Raw genomic sequence first — 12,661 nt, 5'->3', positions numbered from 1 at the left:
AAGCAAGAGAGTATTTCTTCAAAAATACTAAGCACACCGTGCTCAAAAAGATATAAGTGAAGCACTAGAGCAAGTCCATTGCTCATAAAAATTTAAGTGAAGCATAGAGAGCAATTCTAACAAGTCATGACATAATTTTGGCTCTCTCAAATAGGTGTGTCCAGAAAGGATTGATGACTTAAAACACAAAATAAAACAATCAAATACTCATATCATACAAGATGCTCCAAGCAAAACACATATCATGTGACGAATAAAAAGATAGTCTCGAGTAAAATATCAATGGTCGTTAGAAGAAAGAGGGGATGCCACTCGGGGGCATCCCCAAGCTTAGTTGGTTGCTCATTCTTGGATAATAGCTTGGGATGCCGGGGCATCCCCAAGCTTAGGCTCTTCTATCCTTCTTTCATCCATCGTAAGATAACCCAAAACATGAAAACTTCAATCACACAAAACTCAACAAAACCTCCGTGAGATCCGTTAGTGTAAGAATGTAAACCGCTACAATAAGTGTTGTGTCAAACCAATTCATATTTTGTTTTTGTATTATATATACTGTATTCCAACTTTTATATGGCAAAAACTCATCAAAGAAAACCATAGAGCCATCAAAATAAGCACACAACACAATGAAAAATAGAATTTGTCAAAACAGAACAGTCTGTAGCAATCTGACTGAAACGAAAACTTCTGGAACTCCAAAAATTCTGAAAAAATAGGACGACCTGATCAATTTGTATATTAATCTTATTCAAAAAGAATCAGGGCAAAAGCTCTTTCTGATAAAAAATGAGAATTAATTTCGTGAGCGCAAAGTTTCTGTCTTTTTTAGCAAGATCAAACAACTATCACCCAAGAAGATCCTATCTGTTCTACTTGGCACAAACACTAATTAAAACACAAAAACACAATCATAGCAGTAGCATAATTGTGCTAACACTCAAGAACAGAAAGAAAAAAATCAAAAATAAATTTTATTCATTGGGTTGCCTCCCAACAAGCGCTATAGTTTTACCCCCTTAGCTAGGCATAAAGCAAGGATCTAAGTTTTGTCATCTTTTTCTTAGTTTTCTTAGAGGTGTTTTCATCATGGGGTTTTGTAAACACAACATAAAACATATTAATCATGGAAACTTTAGCAATCCTTAGTTGGTGTTCATCATAACCCCTTTGATTTCCCGCAAGAATCCAAGAGTAGTGTTGAATAACATTATTAAAAACTTGTTGGATTATGTCTAGAACGGGGACTTCCTTCTTAAGATTCTCATAAAAGATTTTATTATCCCCAAGCAAATGTCTCAAAGCATAGTCACTGTTATAAAGAATTTCATCTATCACAGGTTTTTCACGATTTATACCATAAAAGTCAAAGATTTCTCTAGCTTCCCGAATTATGTAGTCAAACTCATTCATAAGAACGTGAGTGGCCAAGTTTTTAGCCCTAGGATTCTTTATATCAGGGAGCTAAAAAAACAATCTTTGCAAAGTAGGATGGGTATGGATAAATTTACTTTCAAGTTTCAGAACTAGTGCTGAAATAGCATCCGCATAAGATCTAGTAGTTTTAAGTATAGGTGCATCATCAAGACTTAGATTCCCAACACAGTTGAATAATTCTTGGATATGTTCTTTTCCCATAATGTTCCCTTGCCCAAGATAAAAGTTTTAGCATCCAGATTGCATGTACGTCCAATCTTAGGAGTCAGGCCATCATCTGTTGGTGCCATACCGAAATCACTCATGATTGCAAGCAAAGAATAGATCTGACGAGAAAATGGCGATCGAAAAAACAGAGGCGAATAAAATGGCAAATTTTTTGAAGTGAGGGAGAGGAAAATGAGAGGCAAATGGAAAATAATGTAAATTGCGAGGAGATGAGATTTGTCAACGGGGCCATAAATTCCTTTTAATGTCGCTTGAAGCGACGTCGGTATTTCCCCAAATAGGAAGGGATGATGCAGCACAGCGGTGGTAGGTATTTCCCTCAGATATGAAACCAAGGTTATCGAACCAGTAGGAGAACCAAGCAACACAATGTAAACAGCCCCTGCACACAAATAACAACCACTCGCAACCGACGTGTTAAAGGGGTTGTCAATCCCTATCGGGTAACGGCGCCAGAAACGGTGCATGGACGGGAGAAAGTTGTAATAGATTAAATAAATAGATCACAAATAAAATAAAGTGCAACAAAGTATTTTTGTATTTTTGGTTTAATAGATCTAAAAATAAAAGAAAAGGAAAAGTAGATCGCAAGCAAATATATGAGAAAGAAGACCCGGGGGCCGTAGGTTTCACTAGTGGCTTCTCTCGAGAAAGATAGCAAACGGTGGGTAAACAAATTACTGTTGGGCAATTGATAGAACCTCAAATAATTATGACGATATCTAGGCAATGATCATTACATAGGCATCACGTCCAAGATTAGTAGACCGACTCCTGCCTGCATCTACTACTATTACTCCACACATCGACCGCTATCCAGCATGCATCTAGTGCATTAAGTTGACTGAAAAGCGGAGTAATGCAATAAGAACGATGCCATGATGTAGACAAAATCCGTTTATCTATTGCGGCAGATATGGATCTCATCTTTTTATCCTTAGTAGCAACGATACATACGTGTCGGTTCCCTTTCTGTCACTGGGATCAAGCACCGTAAGATCGAACCCACTACCGGGCACCTCTTCCCATTGCAAGATAAATAGATCAAGTTAGCCAAACAAAACCCAAATATCAGAGAAGAAATACGAGGCTATAAGAGATCATGCATATAAGAGATCAAAAAAACTCAAATAACTTCCATGGATATAAAAAGATATGACTGATCATAAACTCAAAGTTCATCAGATCCCAACAAACACACCGCAAAAAGAGTTACATCATATGGATCTCCAAGAGACCATTGTATTGAAAATTCAGCGAGAGAGGGAAAGCCATCTAGTGTAGCGACCAGACCTCAAATGGTCTGTGCTGCTGTGCACCAGTGTCATCCCTGGATCAGTAATGCTGACACGCACAGTACAAATGGAGGATTTATAACAGAGTAGCAATCACACACTTATTACATCGAATATCTCCAAAGAGAATAAGTATGATAAACATGGCTTAAGGCCATCTAAAACGATAACAGCGGAAGACTTGGAAGATAAGTGAGTCCATCAACTCCAGCGGCATCACTGAGTATAAGACCACGACCTAAGGCACCTTACTCGTCGTCTGAAAAGTCTGCAACATGAAACATTGCAGCCCGAAAACGGGTCAGCACATAGAATATGCTGGCAATGTAACACATAGAGAATAATGAACAATAATAATGCTATACTACATGCATATATGGCTGGTGGAAAGCTCTATGGTTACAGTTTATGCAAAAAGCCAATTTTTCCCTACTGCAAAGGAATAAATTTTATTTAACCATCATGGTGGTTGTTAAACATTGAGAAGGTACCTCCAACTCAATCCCAATTAAGTGTCATCATTAACCCAACAAAATTAATTAAAATTAACATGGTGATGAGATTCAAATGATAATCCAGGTACTAGATACTCAAGTTGTCCATAACCGGGGACACGACTAACCATGATTAGTTTGTACACTCTGTAGAGGTTTGTGCACTTTTCCCCACAAGACTCGATCGCCTCTGCTTGATTCTCGCACTACATGATGTTTGAGAAACGGATGACCGAGACACAGTCTTTCAGAAACAATCACTCTTTACTCTGGATGGACCTGTACACCTACTTTCCCCTACATCTGCTAGTCCACCTCTTCAAGAGATCATGTAGCCTACTCAACTATGCTAGAGCCCATAATAGCTTGTGGCTGCACACGGAAGTTTCTAGCATGAACAATCTTATGATGCCTTTGAGCCTGGGTGGCGGACCTTATAAAATCAGACAACACTGGGTTCTCCAGGTGCCTCAATCCACCCAGATGTGAGTTTTAGTTGCCACCTTAAGTTGAACCATTAATAAACATCTCACAACTGTCATGAATATCTCTCAAAACCCAATCCATGTCTACGAGCATAGCATGGCAATATAATAGCAAACGTAGAAGTAACTCCCAAGGGTTTGATAAGAAAACAGGTAATAGGTACTACCTCAACTACTTCCCAGTTCCCACAATTTAATTAGCTCCTAATCATGCAATGTTTGAGGAATAGATCTAATGCAATAAAACTGGGTATGGAAAGTATGATCAAAGTGTTACTTGCCTTGCTGATGATCCGCGAAACCTAGCGATTCGAAGTAACAAGCGGCACACTCCGGGTACTCTATCGCAAACAAACAAGCATACAATCAGTACTCATCTAATGCACAGGTAAAACTCGAATGAAAGATCCAACCAGAAAGTTCAACTTAAGAACTCCGGTTTGCAAAAAGAATCAACTCGAAAGAAGCAACGAAAGTCAAACTGCGAAAGAAAGAAGCTTTGTTTACTAATATGGATCTAGGTCAAATTTTACTGTAGCAAAATCTTGTTTGAGTAGGTTAAATGGAAAGAGAATTTCGAGACAAAACTCTAGGCACTTGAATCGCCTGATTCCGATAAACGAGCGAGAAGTTAAACAGAAACGAAGATTCGATCAAAAATCGAATCTAAGAAAATTGCAGAAAAATTCGACGAAAAAGAAAAACGGACGAACGCTTAAAGAACGAACGTTCGTTAACAGAGAAAAACCGATGAACGCTTTCGTTAAAACGAACGGTTCGGTGAACGCTCACAAAATAACAAATCCGAAAAAAAACCAATCTAGGGTTTTTTTTAAACGAACGGTTTTTTTTAAAACGAAAACCGGCGACGAACGAGGCGAGGCAGTACCTCGTCGGGGGCGTGCTCCGGCGGGCTCCGGCTGGTCCGGTGGGGCGGCAGGGGCGCGGGGCTCGGGGGGGAGTGCGAGGGGGCGGCGAGGGGCGGCAAACGGCGGCGGCGGCGGCGGCTTCGAGCTCCGGCTCCGGCGGCGGCGGGGCGGGCAAGTGCGGCGGCGGCGGGCGAGGTGAGAGAAGAGGGGGGTGGTCCGGGGGTATAAATAGGAGGGGGGCAGCAGCTTGGGGGAGGGGCAAGGTGCGGCGGCGGGGTTCCCGTGTCCGCCATGGACACCGGCGGCGGCGGGGTTCCCGTGTCCGCCATGGACACCGGCGGCGGCGCGTGCTGGAGAAGGAGAGGGCGCGGGCGGCTCGGCCTCGGCTGGGCTTCGGCCCGGCGGGCGCGCGCAGTTTGTTTTTTTTTTTTAAAACGTTCCGCAGAAAATAATTCGTAGAAAAATACATAAAAGTCCAAAAATATAAAATAAATTTTCCCCGTCTATTTAGAAAATCTAGAATAGGGTGAACATTTTTTTAACGCAAAAATAATTTTTTTAAAACATGCATATTTTTATAATGCAATAAAATTGCAAATAAAATCCGAATAAATTCCAATAAATGATTTTAGCACTTTTTCTCCAGTATTTCAATTGTTTTGGAGAAGTCATATTTTCTCCTCTCATTTATTTTGTTTAATGAAATATTTTTCCGGAGAGAAAATAATTAAAACCAAAATCGTTGTTTTATAATTTGATGAAAATCAAATATGAAAATTCGAGAAAATCCCCAACTCTCTCCGAGGATCCTTGAGTTGCTTAGGATTTATCGAGGATTTGTCAAAATGCCATAAAATATGATATGCAAAGATGATCTATGTATAACATACCAAATTGAAAATTTGGGATGTTACAAACCTACCCCCCTTAAGATGAATCTCGCCCTCGAGATTCGGGTTGGCTAGAAAACAGGTGGGAGTGGTCCTTCCGTAGATCTCCCTCTCGCTCCCAGGTGGCTTCATCTTCCGTGTGGTGACTCCACTGGACTTTGAAAAACATGATAACCTTGCTGCGGGTAACTCGGCTGGCATACTCAAGAATCTTAACTGGTTTCTCCTCATAGGTCAAATCACTTTCCAGCTGAATCGCTTCCAGTGGCACGGTATCTCTCAGTGGTATCTCAGCCATCTCTGCGTGGCACTTCTTCAACTGGGAAACGTGAAATACATCATGAACTCCAGACAATCCTTCGGGCAATTCCAGCTTGTAGGCAACCTCTCCCATACGTTCCACAACTTTGTATGGTCCGATAAAATGGGGCGCTAACTTTCCCTTAACTCCAAAGCGCTTCACTCCTCGAAGTGGTGATACTCGAAGATACACTCGGTCTCCGACGTCGTGAACTGTCTCCTTTCGTTTGGAATCAGCATAACTCTTCTGCCTGGACTGGGCTACCTTGAGCCTATCGCGAATCAACCTTACTTTCTGTTCAGACTCCTTAATCCGGTCTGGTCCAAACAACTGACGGTCTCCAACTTCGTCCCATAACAACGGTGTTCTACACCTCCTTCCGTACAAGGCTTCGAAAGGGGCCATCTTCAAACTGGTTTGATAACTGTTGTTATACGAAAACTCCGCATATGGCAAATTGTCGTCCCAACTAGATCCATAATCTAGTGCACAAGCTCTCAACATGTCCTCCAAAATCTGGTTGACCCTCTCGGTCTGTCCATCTGTCTGCGGGTGAAAAGCTGTACTAAATTCCAGCCTGGTTCCCAATGTTTCATGTAACTGCTTCCAAAACTTCGAGGTAAATTGGGTTCCTCTGTCTGATACAATGGTCCTCGGAACTCCATGCAAACATACGATCCTGGTCATGTATATATTTGCCAACTTAGCACTGGTGTAAGTGGTCTTCACTGGAATGAAATGAGCCACTTTCATCAAACGGTCGACTACAACCCATATCGAGTCATAGCCTGAACGAGTCCTGGGTAATCCCGTGATAAAATCCATGCCTATTTTATCCCACTTCCATTCGGGTATCGGCAATGGTTGTAGCAATCCTGCTGGCTTCTGATGCTCTGCCTTCACTCTCTGACATACATCACAAACTGCTACATACTCTGCAATATCCTTCTTCATTCCGGTCCACCAGAAAGTATTCTTCAGATCCAAATACATCTTGGTATTCCCTGGGTGTATCGAGTACGGTGAATCATGGGCTTCTTGCAAAATCAACTTCCTGATCTCCGGATCATTTGGCACATATACGCGGTCCTCAAACCATAAGGTATCATGCTCATCCTCACGAAATCCCTTGGCTTTTCCTTTGCTCATCTTCTCCTTTATCTCTTCAATCTCCTTGTCTGTCTTCTGAGCTTCTCTGATCCTTTCCATCAAGGTAGACTGAATCTCCAATGTCGCTAAATAGCCTCTTGGGACTATCTCCAAACATAGCTCGCGAAGGTCCTCGGCTAACTCCTGAGGTAACTCTCCTGTCATGAGGGTGTTGACATGACTCTTGCGGCTCAACGCGTCTGCCACTACGTTAGCCTTTCCTGGGTGATAATGCAATCTCATATCATAATCTTTAATGAGCTCCGACCATCTCCTCTGTTTGACATTTAACTCCTTCTGCGTGAAAATATACTTCAAACTCTTGTGATCTGTGTACACTTCACAATGGTTTCCGATGAGAAAGTGTCTCCATGTCTTCAATGCATGCACCACGGCTGCTAACTCCAAATCATGCGTAGCATAATTCTTCTCATGGGGTTTAAGTTGTCGTGAAGCATATGACACAACTCTTCCTTCCTGCATAAGCACTGCTCCAAGTCCTCGACGAGAAGCGTCGCAGTAAACTTCATAGTCCTTGCGTTGATCTGGCAGAATCAACACTGGTGAGGTAACCAATCGTTTCTTCAACTCCTGGAAACTAGCTTCACATTCCTCAGTCCAATTGAATTTGGTGTCCTTCTTCAATAGCTCAGTCATGGGCTTAGCAATCCGTGAGAAATTCTCGATGAATCTCCGGTAGTATCCTGCAAGTCCAAGAAAACTCCGGATTTCTCCAACTATCGTGGGTGATTCCCAACTTGTCACTGTGTCAACCTTGGCAGGGTCTACTGCTATTCCTTCTCCCAAAATAACATGTCCAAGGAATCCAACTTCCTTCAGCCAAAACTCACATTTGCTGAACTTGGCATATAATTGATGTTCTCTAAGCTTCTCAAGTACCAATCGTAAATGCTCCTCATGCTCTTCCTCATCCTTGGAAAAGATTAAAATATCGTCAATGAACACCACGACGAACTTATCCAAAAACTCCATAAACACTTTGTTCATCAGGTTCATGAAATAGGCAGGTGCGTTAGTCAGACCAAATGACATAACGGTATACTCATACAATCTGTATCTGGTGGTAAATGCCGTCTTAGGTATATCCTGCTCTTGAATCTTTAACTGATGGTATCCTGATCGTAGATCAATCTTGGAAAATACTTTAGCTCCTTGTAGGCGGTCAAACAAATCATTGATCATCGGCAGTGGGTACTTGTTTTTGATGGTTACTTCATTCAATCCTCGGTAATCAACAACCATCCTCAGCGATCCATCTTTCTTCTCCACTAGAAGTACTGGTGATCCCCAAGGTGACGAACTTGGGCGAATATAGCCTTTATCCAGTAACTCCTTGATCTGCTTCTTAATTTCCTCCAAATCTTTTGCGGGCATCCTGTATGGTCTCTTAGATATTGGCCCTGTGCCTGGCAAAAGTTCAATCAAGAACTCAATGTCTCTGTCTGGTGGCATGCCTGGCAACTCTTCTGGAAATACATCCGGATAATCCTTCACCACTGGTACTTCCTCCTGTACAACTCCTGATAAGGAATTTACTTGAGTCCTCTTCGGCATATGCCGGGATACATACTTGATCCTTTTTCCTTCTGGGGTGGTAAGCAAAATCGTCTTGTTGGCACAATCGATGTTTCCTCCATACAACGATAGCCAATCCATTCCCAAAATCACATCCAAACCTTGCGATTCCAAAACAATGAGGTCTGAGGGGAAAACATGCCTTCCAATGGCCGATGGTATCTGAAAACATCCTTGGCTTGCCATATACTCTGCTCCTAGCGAGGTTACTAACATAGGGGTTTTGAGAACTTGGGTGGACATCTTAAACTTATTCACAAATCCCCTTGATATGTATGAATGCGATGCACCAGTATCGAAAAGAACGGTTGCAGTAAATGACTTAACCAAAAACTTACCTATTACTGCATCAGGCTGAGCTTCAACCTCCTCCACGCTCACATGGTTCACATGTCCTTTGTTGAACGTGTTCGGCTTCTTCCCAGAGCTTCCATTGCCATTTCCATTTTGGGCTTCAGGACAATCAGTTGCATAGTGTCCAGTCTTCTGGCACTTGAAACAAGTAATGTGACTTAGATCCCTCTTGGTTGGGGTAGATGGGTTGGTGCGGTTCTGTCCGTTGCTTCCTCCATTCCCATTACCATTCTTGGAGCCATTATGGTTGTGTGAACTACCTCCTCCATGGGTATGCTGAAACTGTCCTCCCGGCTTCGGGGTAAATCGTGGCTTCTGCTGAGCTCCAGAATTGTACTTCCCTTGTCCATACTTCCTCTTGCGGTTTTCAATCTGCTGTTGCTTCCCTTCAATCATGAGAGCTCTATCTACCAGCTCCTGGTAGTTATTGAAGGTTGCTACCATCAACTGCATACTCAGTTCATCATTCAGTCCTTCAAGAAACTTCTCCTGCTTGGCAGCATCTGTAGAAACGTCATCTGGTGCATAACGTGCTAACTTACTGAAATCCTCCACATACTGGCCTACGGTGCGTCCTCCTTGGCGTAGGTTGCGAAACTCACGCTTCTTCATAGCCATAGCTCTTGCTGAAACATGTGCTGTACGGAAAGCTTGCTGAAACTGGTCCCACGTGACAGTGTCAATAGCGTGCGTGGCTGTATAATTCTCCCACCATGATGCTGCGGGTCCATCAAGCTGATGTGCGGCAAAACGCACTCTTTCCGCATCTGTGCATCCTGCAGTGGTCAACTCCCTTCCAACTTTGCGGAGCCAATCATCTGCAACAATCGGCTCGGTGCTACTGGAAAACACCGGCGGGTTTAGCCTTAAGAAACGGGCTAAGTGATCAACAGGTGGTGGTGGCGGTGGGTTGTTGTTGTTGTTGCCTTGGTTCTGCACTAACACTTGCATCAGGGCATTCTGTTGCTGAATCAACTGGGTGATCTCTGGTGGGAAAACAAATCCGGTGTCGCGTCTCGGAGGCATCTGATAGGTTTAGAAAAGATGAGAGTTTAGAATAGAATGAGGTCTAGAGAGAAAACACTACCCATATGCTCATGAGACAAATACAATCAATATCACTCAATCAATTCAAACAAGGCATAACAATCGATCTAACTAGCGTTACAAAGTGCTTGAACTATACTATTAAATGGGGGAAAACTACTACTGATATGGTGGTCTAATAAAAATTCTAATCCGTTGAAGACTCCATGATGTCTGCTCCAGCTTCGTCAACCCAGTCATCTTCACTTGGTTCGGAGTCGGTGTCGTCGATGATGATGTAGTTATCTGGACAAGTGCATTTGTCCTCCTTTGCTTTTGGCACTGGATTTCCCATGAATACTCCAATCTTCTTCTCCAGGTCGTCATTCTTCCCTACTAGTGCGATGATTTCCTCCATATAATCCTCGCGTGTAGCCTTGAGTTCTTCTTGGAGCTCCTTGATCTTGGTTAATGCCTTCTTCAGTTCTTCCTTGTCCGTGCACATCTGGTTCTCCTGGCGACGAATATGTTGGTTTTGCTCCTGGAGGAAAGCTGCGATTGATCCATCTTTTTTGGTTCTGATCATCTCCCATTGCGCGTCTCGGCGTCCACAAATCTGATAAATTGTATCCTTAAGCTCCTGGTGGTAGACTTCTCCAATGCGTCCCATGGCGATGTGTGCGGCCATGCTCTTCCCTAAACTCCAAGTTGGTGCTTCGAAAACCAATCTTATGGCACAAAACGTCCTTCCTGGAATGTGAACTTGAATCTTCCAGCTCTCCTCTTCGGGTAATGTGGCGTTGTAGGTTCCGGTGATGCTTGGTATTCCTATGTTCAAATACTTAGTGACTTCCTTCAAGTGTCGACCAAAAGGCGTGTCTTCATCTGGTTGCATGAACTTACTCCTTGCATCCGCCATTCCTAAAAGAGTAGAAAGTGGAGAGGGGTCAGAAATGAGAAGAGGGAAACATTCTAGGGCTTAAGCTTAGTGGTCGTGTCCTACAGTCAGCGTGTGCTCTGATACCAACTTTGTAGCGACCAGACCTCAAATGGTCTATGCTGCTGTGCACCAGTGTCATCCCTGGATCAGTAATGCTGACACGCACAGTACAAATGGAGGATTTATAACAGAGTAGCAATCACACACTTATTACATCGAATATCTCCAAAGAGAATAAGTATGATAGACATGGCTTAAGGCCATCTAAAACGATAACAGCGGAAGACTTGGAAGATAAGTGAGTCCATCAACTCCAGCGGCATCACTGAGTATAAGACCACGACCTAAGGCACCTTACTCGTCGTCTGAAAAGTCTGCAACATGAAACGTTGCAGCCCGAAAATGGGTCAGCACATAGAATATGCTGGCAATGTAACACATAGAGAATAATGAACAATAATAATGCTATACTACATGCCTATATGGCTGGTGGAAAGCTCTATGGTTACAGTTTATGCGAAAAGCCAATTTTTCCCTACTGCAAAGGAATAAATTTTATTTAACCATCATGGTGGTTGTTAAACATTGAGAAGGTACCTCCAACTCAATCCCAATTAAGTGTCATCATTAACCCAACAAAATTAATTAAAAGTAACATGGTGATGAGATTCAAATGATAATCCAGGTACTAGATACTCAAGTTGCCCATAACCGGGGACACGGCTAACCATGATTAGTTTGTACACTCTGCAGAGGTTTGTGCACTTTTCCCCACAAGACTCGATCGCCTCCGCTTGATTCTCGCACTACATGATGTTTGAGAAACGGATGACCGAGACACAGTCTTTCAGAAACAATCACTCTTTACTCTGGATGGACCGGTACACCTACTTTCCCCTACATCTGCTAGTCCACCTCTTCAAGAGATCATGTAGCCTACTCAACTATGCTAGAGCCCATAATAGCTTGTTGCTGCACACGGAAGTTTCTAGCATGAACAATCTTATGATCCCTTTGAGCCTGGGTGGCGGACCTTATAAAATCAGACAACACTGGGTTCTCCAGGTGCCTCAATCCACCCAGATGTGAGTTTTAGTTGCCACCTTAAGTTGAACCATTAATAAACATCTCACAACTGTCATGAATATCTCTCAAAACCCAATCCACGTCTATGAGCATAGCATGGCAATATAATAGCAAACGTAGAAGTAACTCCCAAGGGTTTGATAAGAAAACAGGTAATAGGTACTACCTCAACTACTTCCCAGTTCCCACAATTTAATTAGCTCCTAATCATGCAATGTTTGAGGAATAGATCTAATGCAATAAAACTGGGTATGGAAAGTATGATCAAAGTGTTACTTGCCTTGCTGATGATCCGCGAAACCTAGCGATTCGAAGTAACAAGCGGCACACTCCGGGTACTCTATCGCAAACAAACAAGCATACAATCAGTACTCATCTAATGCACAGGTAAAACTCGAATGAAAGATCCAACCAGAAAGTTCAACTTAAGAACTCCGGTTTGCAAAAAGAATCAACTCGAAAGAAGCAACGAAAGTCAAACTGCGAAAGAAAGAAGCTTCGTTTACTAATC

Source organism: Aegilops tauschii, chromosome 5 (genome assembly GCF_002575655.3).
Source record: "Aegilops tauschii subsp. strangulata cultivar AL8/78 chromosome 5, Aet v6.0, whole genome shotgun sequence".
NCBI classification, from domain to species: Eukaryota; Viridiplantae; Streptophyta; class Magnoliopsida; order Poales; family Poaceae; genus Aegilops; species Aegilops tauschii.
The sequence above is the reverse complement of the archived record's forward strand: the minus strand, read 5'-3'. Positions refer to the sequence as shown.